Source organism: Nipponia nippon, unplaced genomic scaffold (assembly GCF_047370975.1).
Source record: "Nipponia nippon isolate SJK-2023a ecotype South Korea unplaced genomic scaffold, ASM4737097v1 scaffold_6, whole genome shotgun sequence".
Classification (NCBI taxonomy): Eukaryota; Metazoa; Chordata; class Aves; order Pelecaniformes; family Threskiornithidae; genus Nipponia; species Nipponia nippon.
Genome location: NW_028262380.1, coordinates 27,248,252 through 27,259,728, shown reverse-complemented (window position 1 = coordinate 27,259,728; position 11,477 = coordinate 27,248,252).

Below are 11,477 nucleotides of genomic sequence, written 5' to 3'. Positions count from 1 at the left end.
TCTGGATGGATTTGTCCCTTTGTGTCCACACATCGAGTTTCGCCAGACAGCTGCTAACAGGAGGGGGGAAGGAAATATCGGCCAATGTGTCAAAAAGTGGTCATATCTATCTGACTGTTCTGAGTCTGAATATAGTAAGTATTGACTTTTTTTCTCTTTCTTTTGTATTTGGTACTATTAGTTTACCATTTTGTTACCATATAATTATTAGCAAAAAAACCCAGAATCAATATAAATACAACCCTTCAGTTCTTAATTTTCTGTGTTATCTACACTCATTTGTGCATTGGCTTTGGATGCAAGCATTTTTATAAAAGTTCTCTGTTACCATCAAAAAAATGGAAAAAAAAAAAAAAGCCCAATCCTATGATTTCAGAATTTTCTGGTAAATTCAGTAGGGGAGGCACTAGGCGTTAACAGTGAAGACCAAACTTTTGCTTCAGGAGCTTCAGTCTCAGCCTGGAAATCACAAACTGCTGTTTACTCTGTGGCTTTGTACAAGATCCAGACTGATGGGATTCTGACCCATCGGTCATCCAGGAGGTACTGAAAAATAAGTATTTCATAACAGAATTATCTTGAGAGACCTATGTAGAAATAAGTGAAAATTTTATGCAGTTTCTGTTGTCATGGTTGTCTGTGCCCAAATCACAAAACCTTTAAAACAAGTCCCAGTAGTGGGTACTGTGTTGTCACTGTCAGGTAGAAGCACAGGATCTAGGTAGTGTTCAGGATACAGAGAAGATTGACGAGTCTGTCTCAGAGAGAAATTTTGGGAGCTATCAAAAACTGAAAGGCCACAAACCCTTCACATTTCTTTATTCAATTTTACACTTTGCCTTGAAACACTGATGATCAAAAGAACACTTTGAGGTCTTGGTTTTCCCAGGCCACTCCAAATTTGCTATTATGACCAAATGTGGTCTTAAATACCAAAAGTCTGCTAATATCCAAAGAAACCCGACTCAGCATCCAGGTAGCCTAGTGAAATGCAACTCTTGGGGAAGCTCTGATGAACCCCCCAGTTCAGCGCATATCAACCTCCTCCTCTGTAAGAACAACCAACAACCAGAAACTAGTCACTTTCCTCCCTACATCCCAAAGATCTCCTGTCCACTAGGCTCTGAGAATACCTAAACCATCAGAATCAGGCCCTCAGAGCAGCTGGTAGTGATTTTTTTACACCACGGTCAGAGACAGAGGAGTTTGTACCCAACAGCCTCACAGTTAGGTCAATCTTGCTAGACTGGAGCTGTGGATTTAAGCTGAATGGGGGTCTTGTCCCAGACTTCCTACTTCTCATATTGTCACTCCAACCACAAACCATTACTGAAGAGCAAGCAGATCCTTTGACTGATTTTCATGCTCTAGGGGCCATGAAACACCCAGAGAGAAACAATGATCTCTGCTCCACCTTTTTGAGAAACGGGTGCATGTTCTTAGCATGAGAAAGAGACTTTGAGATGGAAGTACTAGCCAATAGCCCTGAATGGACAACCTGGTGGTCTGGAAGGAGATGGCATCATTTTTTGAGTGATGATTAAACGGCTTTTGGCATCATCCATAATACATGCCCCCCTAATCTTCAGTTGTTTTCACAAAAAATATTCACTATATTTAGTTGCTGAACAGTTTCTCTCTGAATTTCGAACATCTGCAACAATACTACCAAACTTAGGAAGTAATTACAAGAGTTTCCCAAAGCCCTGAAAACCTTGTCCCTCTGTCAGCAACAGCTGTTCCATTAGTTTAATAGTCTGCACAGTGCCCTCAAGATCCTCAGATTACTGCTTTATATTTCTGCCTTGGCAACGCTGATGTATTTTGAGTGCTTCTTTGTCACCAAACCACTCTCCTCCTTCCAAAGAGAGATATATGAAAACAATAAACTTTTCTACAGTTAAAAGCAAATGGTACAAATGGTCCTTGAGATGTGAAACTTCCACAGGAAGTTTCCCCATCCTGTGCTCTTCTGGAGGGTTTTCTTTTTTACAATATTGTAAGCATAAATTAATGAAAGCACTGTAACATCTGAGCATTGTATAAAATAAGGCTGGTAGCTGACAAAAGCAATTACTCTTCAGTGTGAAACAGTAGGAGTGTACAGGCCATTTTAAAAATATTTTCTGGGTTTGCACTGTCCATTATTACTAAATATTCTCAGTCCCAGAAAGAGTTTCTTTTGCCTTTATTATTCTTTTTTTTATTTGCTTTGAAATTATAAAAATGCATTAAAAATGCTAAAAAAGCATATGCAAAACAAATATATAGTGTGCTTAAAATCTTCTGTCTGAAAATGTTTCAATTAGAAAAATTCCATAACTGGATACTGAAATGTCTCACAGGGAGCTTTTCAGTAACATTTTGTTTCAGTTAATAAAACATTGTCAAAAAGTTATAACATCTGTTGCAACATATTTGGTCTAGAATAATTTGATTCTATCCTCAAGTTACTTAGTTCAGAAATTTTAAATTCAAAATAAAATTGTAAATGTAAGTCATGCCAAACAAAACATTTGGCTGTCTTGCTCCACAGGAAATTTTGAAGTTCTGTGTCTTCCACAGAAATGAAATTGCACTGGAATTTCCCACAGAAACAGGAACCTGTGTACAGCTCTCACTAAAGACAACAGCCCTAAAGTCAGCTCTGTGGGAATTTGTTCTCCCTAGCTCCTTAGCATCACCTCTCTTCTCCCTTCAGTGGCAGTTAATGAAGAAATGGTGTCTTGAAGGTCAACAGATTTGGACTTGAAGCAACATTTTGTCAAAACGTGGCTTGACCATGGGATACCAGGTTTCAGGACTTCAGCATGGAGTTGGCTCCAAGGTAGGTTGGCTCCTGCGCTCCACACAGAGATACCTTAAGGAAGATGTCTTTGGACACCAGCTCAGCTGAGGTCATCAGCCCAACCAGGTGCACATGTGGGTAGATGCAGCAGGGCTTCAAAGACTCTGCTCCAGCTGAGGCAATGTGGATGGAAACAAGCATTTAGACCAGCCCTCAGGAAGCCCGTTTTGGTGGCATACCAGGCAGGTGCCCTGCCTCTCCTTTGGGTCGAGAGCCACGAGCTCTTTCCCAAAACACGATACCAAAAATTAGGCCCTTCCATGAAATCAGATGAGCTGTGGGCCCATTCTCTCTCTGGTTTGTCTCCACAGGAGGGCTGTGAAGAAAAATCTGCCTTTCTGAAGTGCTCAAAGTACAGAGGTGGGCTCCATGGTGTGGTCAGAGGCAGAGTGAGGGTAGTCAGCCCCAGGGACCTCACCAGCACCCATTACCAAGTGGAAACCCTCACTCTGCAAGACGGACGTCACATCTGCATGTCACAAAGCCAGGGCGAAGCGGGTCAAGAAAATTTGCAGTCTTTGGACAATAACAGGTTGCTTAGCCAACAAAGCGATGTTAAAGATCAAGCAAACTGGCAACAGAAGTGCTGGGTCTGAGCAGGAGTCCCCATGGCACTTGCTCAGGGGAGGCCAGCAGAGTTGCTGCCCTCCTGTGAGGATGGGCTGATGCACTTTTTTCTCCAGGTTGCAATAAGGATCACCAGGTTTGCCCACAACCTTCAGGAGTGAGTTGCCTTGATGTATCTGGAGCCTTGCAGCTCGCCTGTGCATAAAAATTGCACAGTTTTAGGTCATTGTTGTTAAATCCGCATATTTTTCTATTGATGCATGAATTAAAAGCTGGCCTAGGTTTAGATTGTCACTCTTCAAAAATAAGGTCCTGTATTTCTCTCGAGAATGTAGTATATGGAAAGAAGCAATAACAAAGGTCTGAGAACAAAGAGAAACCATATTCTGCCACCATGCAATGGTACAAATCCATGGTATACACAAATTTTGAATACTGTGCAGTTCTAGTGTTGGTAAGGAGATGAATGGAAAGGAAATATGCTAAAACGGTCTTCATTTACAGGCATTCGTCATACACAGTTACTTGCATGATGACCCACAACTTCGTTGATAATGTATATCACAGGATTAATCATTGTTCTGACAGTCTCCTGTTTTCACATAATTATTCTCTCTATTTCTTGGAAGCCTGCAAATCTAGCAAGGGCTGGTACCGTACTAGTATTTCGTTTTGTCAGTCCCAGCCTTTAGTTGCTTAGGCCTTTGGCATTGCCCGCTCCCACATTTCAGTGTTCAGCCTCACACACCAGATCTGTGTGATCACTTTCATGACTTCCCTTCTCCGTTTTAAAAGCCTTATTAATTGCCATGTATGCTCATTTATAAGAGGCCCAGATCTACACAGGAATCAAGGGAACCACTTTTTCTCACACAGTATAATTAAATTGTGGTGTTTAATACCAGAGGATGTTACAAAGGCCAAAAGCCTAAATGAGCTCAGAAGAGATTAGACAAATTCATGGAAGATGGTGCCATCGGTGCCTATTAAACATGGGTTCAGAGGGAACCTCTAGCTTAGAAAATCCTTCGGTATCTGAAGGGAAGTGTCGTGCTATGTGTGCACTGTTATTTATGTGTTTTCTTAGGCATCCACTTCTGGGCACTTTCAGAAAGCAAATATTGGGCCAAATGAAGGTGCCTTCTTCCCAGCGTTGTGTCTCTGATGTCACTAATTTCTCTGCAGCAGGATGGACACCCTGCCCATCTCCTTGCTCATGAGCAACCAGACAAGAAAGGTGCAGTTTCCCCTCCTTGAGCTGAATGGAGGCTTGGTTCAAATTTGGGATAGAGCTGCCTTAAACAGCAATTAGGCAGTCTGCGGTGCCCGCTCTCAAAGCCCAGCAAGGCTGCACAGGAGCTAGTTGTCAACACATTTCTCTGCTTTATTTCTCTGCTCAGAGCAGGTGGAGTGTGCGATAGGACGAGGGATTGCAAAACACAGGTGAACGGAAGAAAATCCAACCAAACTACCCATACAAACATCCACGGGCTTCAGTTTAATGCTACTAATCACTATATCACCAATTCAAACTAGATCCCTTATTTATAGACCCCTGTGTGCATGTAGAAGATAACTGGTTTCAAAGAGAGCAAAGGATCTCAGGTCCAGAAGCGTGTGCAGGGTCAGGGCCTGGGGTGGTACCTGCCTCTGGACCTGGTCGACATCCTCACCTCGGCCCAGTGTCCTGCACACCGGTGACACATTGCCCCACTTCACCTGCTTGGAAAAACACCTACAGAACAAGCCAGTCCCCCAGCACAGAGGAGAGCCAGCCCAGCCTTTGCTTTTCTAGCCATCTGTTTGCATTTTGACAGCATTAATCGTTGCTCTATGACAACATCCTTTCTTCTCAGGAACATGTCACGGTGTCACCCTTTCACCTTCAACTTTCTCCACATTGGCAAAAGCTATGCATTTTAGGCTTAAAATCTTGGTGTTTCATCTTGGCATTTCATCTTGGCAGCTCTGCCTTCCTATACAGAAAATACGCCACCCTTTTTTGATCTCAAGTCTTGTATCTCTAGCTGGAGACCTAAATTCTACTTATAGTAATAAATAATAATAATCAATATATACCGTATGCTTTCTTTCATATTCTCATGTATAAATTGTCCATGTCCCTTAAGAGTTGGTGTGGGAAAATATATTCTGTAGCATTCTTCATAACAAAATAGTTACAGCCTATTCTACATACTAGGAATTCAGCGAGACACAGCAAGAAATCAATAAAAACACAAATTGCTCCATCAATACGTACATTCATTTATACTCTTCAAGGTTATCTTTGCTATGCCAGCACAGAGACACATTTTTCTCCATATATAGCCATGCATATTAAACTAGGCAAGAGAGAAAGGAACGGAAACAAAAGCTATCAGTACAAATCTAATCTAGCTAGCGTGCACGTTCAAAGACTTTAGAGTTGGTTTTCCCTTCTGTTCAGAAAGCAGTCTGAAATCTGGGCACACTAGCTGACACTGATTCTCCTCCAGTCCCTGCAAAATCATCTCCTCCCAAGGCAGGTTATCTTTAGTCATATAAAACATCTCCAAATTCATCTTATGTATGTATCATTCTACCGATTGGTATAATATCTATGAACAGGACTCTTTTTGCTTTGGTGACAGATGAATGGGTTATGACTGATGAACTGATGGGTTAAATTATATCAGTGGTCATGCATGTCAAAGGAGAATAAAGAACACCCACATAAGTGTCTTTTGGGCATTTCATGTACATGGACTTGTGCTGAAACCCACTGATCCAGGAAGACCCCACAAAGCTTATGTCTTTACCGATGCTCTCACTCATAGGTTATAAAGGTGATAATTTCAAAGCAGAACTGGGCCTGTTATGCACAAAATCAGGTTCTGCCAATATTGAGCTTTAGGGCCAGAAGAGTTCATATTCCCAGTCAAAAGTGGAAAAATACCGGGGAAGACGTGAGGAAGGACCTGCCCAAGGTAACAGACTTTAAACGAGCAAGATAGTGACAAAGAAAGGTTTCTTTGCATGAGGTCTCTGATGCAGCCTAGCTGCAGTAGGAGATACCTCCTTCTGCCTGTAATAGTCAGTCATTGCAGAGAAACAACATTTCAAGAGATTGCACTGGTGAACACATGCACTGCTGGTCTGGCACATTGTTAATATTGTGCACAATAATATGCTACTTAGTTGCAGAATTCTTATTGCACCATTTATTATTTGTACAATTCAATCCAAATTTTACTTACCAGGCCAGTGTCATTGGTATTTTTTCCATTCTGTCCAGTCCTGATGCAGCCTCTTTCCTCTTATTTCTACTGTGTTTACTATCATATGCACATTTTCTGCAAGGTCAAGCTGAACATGCACCTTCCAATAGGAGCTGAACATTACAGTGTTTATGGTGGATATTCATTATTTTCGTAGGTTGTTCTTCATGGTGTGCCCAAGGAGAGAAAATGAGCCTTGAAAAAGCACAGAAAGAGCTGCTTCCTTGATGCCACTTTCCTGATACTGAATGTATGGCTAACAGATATTCTCTTTGCTCTCGTTCATCACTAGTGAGAACATCAATGCATAGATGTGAATTTATTTGATATGTTCTGGGCATCTCAAATCTTAATGTTGGATCAGCCATGTGCTACTGGAGAGTGTGTCTCATGGACTAGCTATAGAATCATAGAATTGTTTAGGTTGGAAAAGACCCTTAAGATCATCAAGTCCAGCCATTAACCTAGCACTGCCAAGTCCACCACTAAACCATGTCCCTAAGCACCACATCTACACGTCTTTTAAATACCTCCAGGGATGGGAACACAACCGCTTCCCTGTGCATCCTGTTCCAATGCCTGACAACCCTTTCGGTGAAGAAATTTTTCCTAATATCCAATCTAAACCTCCCCTGGCACAACTTGAGGCCATTTCCTCTCGTCCTATCGCTTGTTACTTGGGAGAAGAAACCAACCCCCACCTCGCTACAGCCTCCTTCTTGTAGTTGTAGAGAGCAATAAGGTCTCCCCTCAGCCTCCTTTTCTCCAGGCTAAACAACCCCAGCTCCCTCAGCTGCTCACAGTCTAGAGACTTGTTCTCTAGACCCTTCACCAGCTTCATTGCCCTTCTTTGGACACGCTCCAGCACTTCAATGTCCTTCTTGTAGTGAAGGGCCCAAAACTGAACACAGTACTCGAGGTGTGGCCTCACCAGTGCTGAGTACAAGGGGATGATCACTGCCCTAGTCCTGCTGGCCACACTATTCTTGATACAAGCCAGGATGCTCTCGGCCTTCTTGGCCACCTGGGCACACTTCCGGCTCATGTTCAGGCGGCTGTCAACCAACACCCCCAGGTCCTTTTCTGCCAGGCAGCTCTCCAGCCACTCTTCCCCAAGCCTGTAGCGTTGCATGGGGTTGTTGTGACCCAAGTGCAAGACCCGACTCTTAGCTGTGTTGACTCTCATGCAGTTGGCCTGGACCCATTGATCCAGCCTGTCCAGATCCCTTTGTAGGGCCTTCCTACGCTTCAGCAGATGAACACTCCTGCCCAACTTGGTGTTGTCTGCAAACTTACTGAGGGTGCACTCAATCCCCTCGTCCAGATCATTGATAAAGATATTAAACAGGACTGGCCCCAGTACCGAGCCCTGGGGAACACCACTTGTGACCGGCCGCCAACTGGACTTAACTCCATTCACCACAACTCTTTGGGCCTGGCCACCCAGCCAGTTTTTTACCCAGCAAAGAGTACACCCATCCAAGCCATGAGCAGCCAGTTTCTCCAGGAGGATGCTGTGGAAAACGGTGTCAAAGGCTTTACTAAAGTCCAGGTAGACAACATCCACATCTTTTCCCTCATCCACTAAGTGGGTCACCTTGTCATAGAAGGAGATCAGGTTAGTGAAGCAGGACCTCCCTTTCATAAACCCATGCTGACTGGGCTTGATCCCATGGTTGTCCTGTACGTACTGTGTGATGGCACTCAGGATGATCTGCTCCATAACCTTCCCTGGCACTGAGGTCAGACTGACAGGCCTATAGTTCCTCCAATCCTCCTTCCGACCCTTCTTGTAGATGGGTGTCACGTTTGCCAACCTCCAGTCAACTGCAACCTCCCCAGTTAGCCAGGACTGCTGATAGATGATGGAAAGTGGCTTGGTGAGCACTTCTGCCAGTTCCCTCAGCACCCTTGGGTGGATCCCATCTGGCCCCATAGACCTGTGTACGTCTATGTGGTGTAGCAGGTTGCTAACCATTTCCCCTTGGATTATGGGGGCTTCATTCTGCTCCCTGTCCCTGTCTTCCAGCTCAGGGGCTGGGTACCTGGAGGACAACTGGTCTGACTATTAAAGACTGAGGCAAAGAAGGCATTAAGTACCTCAGCCTTTTCTCTTCCTTTGTCACTATGTTTCACCCTGCATCCAATAAAGGATGGAGATTCTCCTTAGACCTCCTTTTGCTGCTAATGTACTTATAGAAACATTTTTTATTGTCTTTTACAGCAGTAGCCAGATTAAGTTCCAGCTGGGCTTTGGGCTTCTAATCCTCTCCCTGCGTAACCTCACAACATCCTTGCAGTCCTCCTGAGTTGCCTGCCCCTTCTTCCAAAGGTGGTAAGCTCTCTTTTTTTTCCTGAATTCCAGCCAAAGCTCTCTGTTCAGCCAGGCCGATCTTCTCCCCTGCCTGCTCGTCTTTCGGTGCATGGGGATGGCCTGATCCTGCGCCTTTAAGATTTCCTTCTTGAAGAGCATCCAGCCTTTCTGGACTCCTTTGCCCTTCAGGACTGCCTCCCAAGGGACTCTGTCAACCAGGCTCCTGAACAGGCCAAAGTCTGCCCTCCAAAAGTCCAAGGCAGCAGTTCTGCTGACCCCCCTCCTTACTTCTCCAAGAACTGAAAACTCATTTCATGATCGCTATGCCCAAGATGGCCTCCAACCGTCACATCACCCCCTAGTCCTTCTCTGTTCACAAACAGCAGGTCCAGCGGGGCACCTTCCCTGGTTGGCTCCCTCACCAGCTGTGTCAGGAAGTTATCATCTTCCACACACTCCAGGAACCTCCTGGACTGTTTCCTCTCTGCTGTACTGTATTTCCAGTAGAAATCTGGTAAGTTGAAGTCCCCCACAAGGACAAGGGCTAGTGACTGTAAGACTTCTCCCAGCTGCTTATAGAATATTTTGTCTGTCTCTTCATCCTGGTTGGGTGGTCTACAACAGACTCCCACCACGATATCTGCCTTGTTGACCCTCCCCCTGATTATTACCCATAAACACTCAACCCTATTGTCACCATCATTAAGCTCCAGACAATCAAAACCCTCCCTAACATACAGGGCTACCCCACCGCCTCTCGTTCCTTGCCTATCCCTTCTGAAGAGTTTATAGCCATCCATTGCAGCACTCCAGTTGTGTGAGTCATCCCACCATGTTTCTGTGATGGCAACTATATCATAGTTTTCCTGCTGCACAGTGGCTTCCAGCTCCTCCTGTTTGTTGCCCATGCTGTGTGCATTGGTCTAGATGCACTTCAGCTGGGCTATTGATCCCGCCACCTTTTTGGGGGAAGAAGCCCTAATTCCTATGTGACCATTCTCAGGTGCTTCCATGGTTTCTAACACATCAATAACCCTTGCATCTTTGCTGCCACATGGATCTCCATCCCCTAACTCCACTGAGACGGCAGACCAAAGGACCTCACTAGCACACCAATCCCTCAAACATTGGCGTGCCTCCCCCAGGCTTACGTCTAGTGAGCCTGGCTTTATCTCTTTCCCCCTTCAAGTCTAGTTTAAAGCTCTTTCAATGAGCCCTGCTAACTCCTGTGCAAAGATCCTTTTCCCCCTTTGAGATAGGTGTATCCCATCTGTCACCAGCAGGCCTGGTATGTAGACCGACCCATAATCAAAACCCCAAAATTCTGCCAGTGACACCAGGCTCGGAGCCAGATATTGATCTGCTGGCAGTCCTTCTGTTTCTAACCAGATCTCCACACTGGATTCACCTAGAACTTACGTGACTTGATCCATTTGGTTTTCTCAGAACCTGCATAATTTTTAATTAATATGGATTTTTCTTTTCCCATCACATGGATGGGAATAGCTTGAGTCTTCTACTTCTCAGATGAAAGCTTCACAAAAGGCCTTACTAACACTATGCGAGAGAGTAAGATGAAGTCTGTGTTCTTGGAAAACATCTCACTGCTCTGGAGACCCCTGAATACGTCTCTTTGGCCATGCAACAGTGAGTTCAAATCTGCCTCTCCATTCCTCTGCATGTGAGGTGCGTTTTTTTTTACTCCTTGCTTTAAACACATTTACAGGGAAATTCTCCAAGCTTTCCCTGATGAAACCTCAGCAAATCTTGTGAGCAGTGGCAGAAGTCAGTACCAGAGAACCCAGACATACATATACCATAGGAGATGCACGGCAGCGCAGTCTTAAAACTGTAGAAACTTTGTGTGCTGGAAAAGCTAAACAGAACAGTGAGCAAACTTGTTTGTTTCCCTCTCCGGAGGCTGAAAGCAAACTTCACAAGTGTTTTCCCCTACATGGGGTGTCTCAGCAATACATGTGTTGTTATGATTTTTGCCCAGTCCATGTTCAATATGGAAATTACAGTCTTGCAATTTTTGTAATCATCTCACCATCTATCTCTGGATTTCAGCATTTAAGCAGACAGGAGCACGGTAATGCCCCATGATTAGCTCTGATTGTGAAACTCCTTCCATAACAAAATGATAAAAGTGATCAATCACCTTAACAATAGTTAATAGCTCTTATCCAAAGCCATAATAATCCCACTCTGCAGTTTGACTATAGCAAGCTATTACCCTATCAGCCCAGCCTTGTGTCTGAAGCAGCACTGTTCTCTCTTGCCTAGCAGCCTGCAAGGACACCTTATCTCATAGTCCCACGGGCTTCTTTCCGCCTTCCTCCACCCCTGCACAGTAATTCTTGCTCTTCTCTGACTCCCAGCCACCATCCTAAAATCTCAGTTAGCTCTCCTGGGAGGCTTTCATAGGAAACCTCCAGTCCTTGAGGCCACCTATTGCTGCCTGGCAATTGTTTTTTTTCCTCACCATATG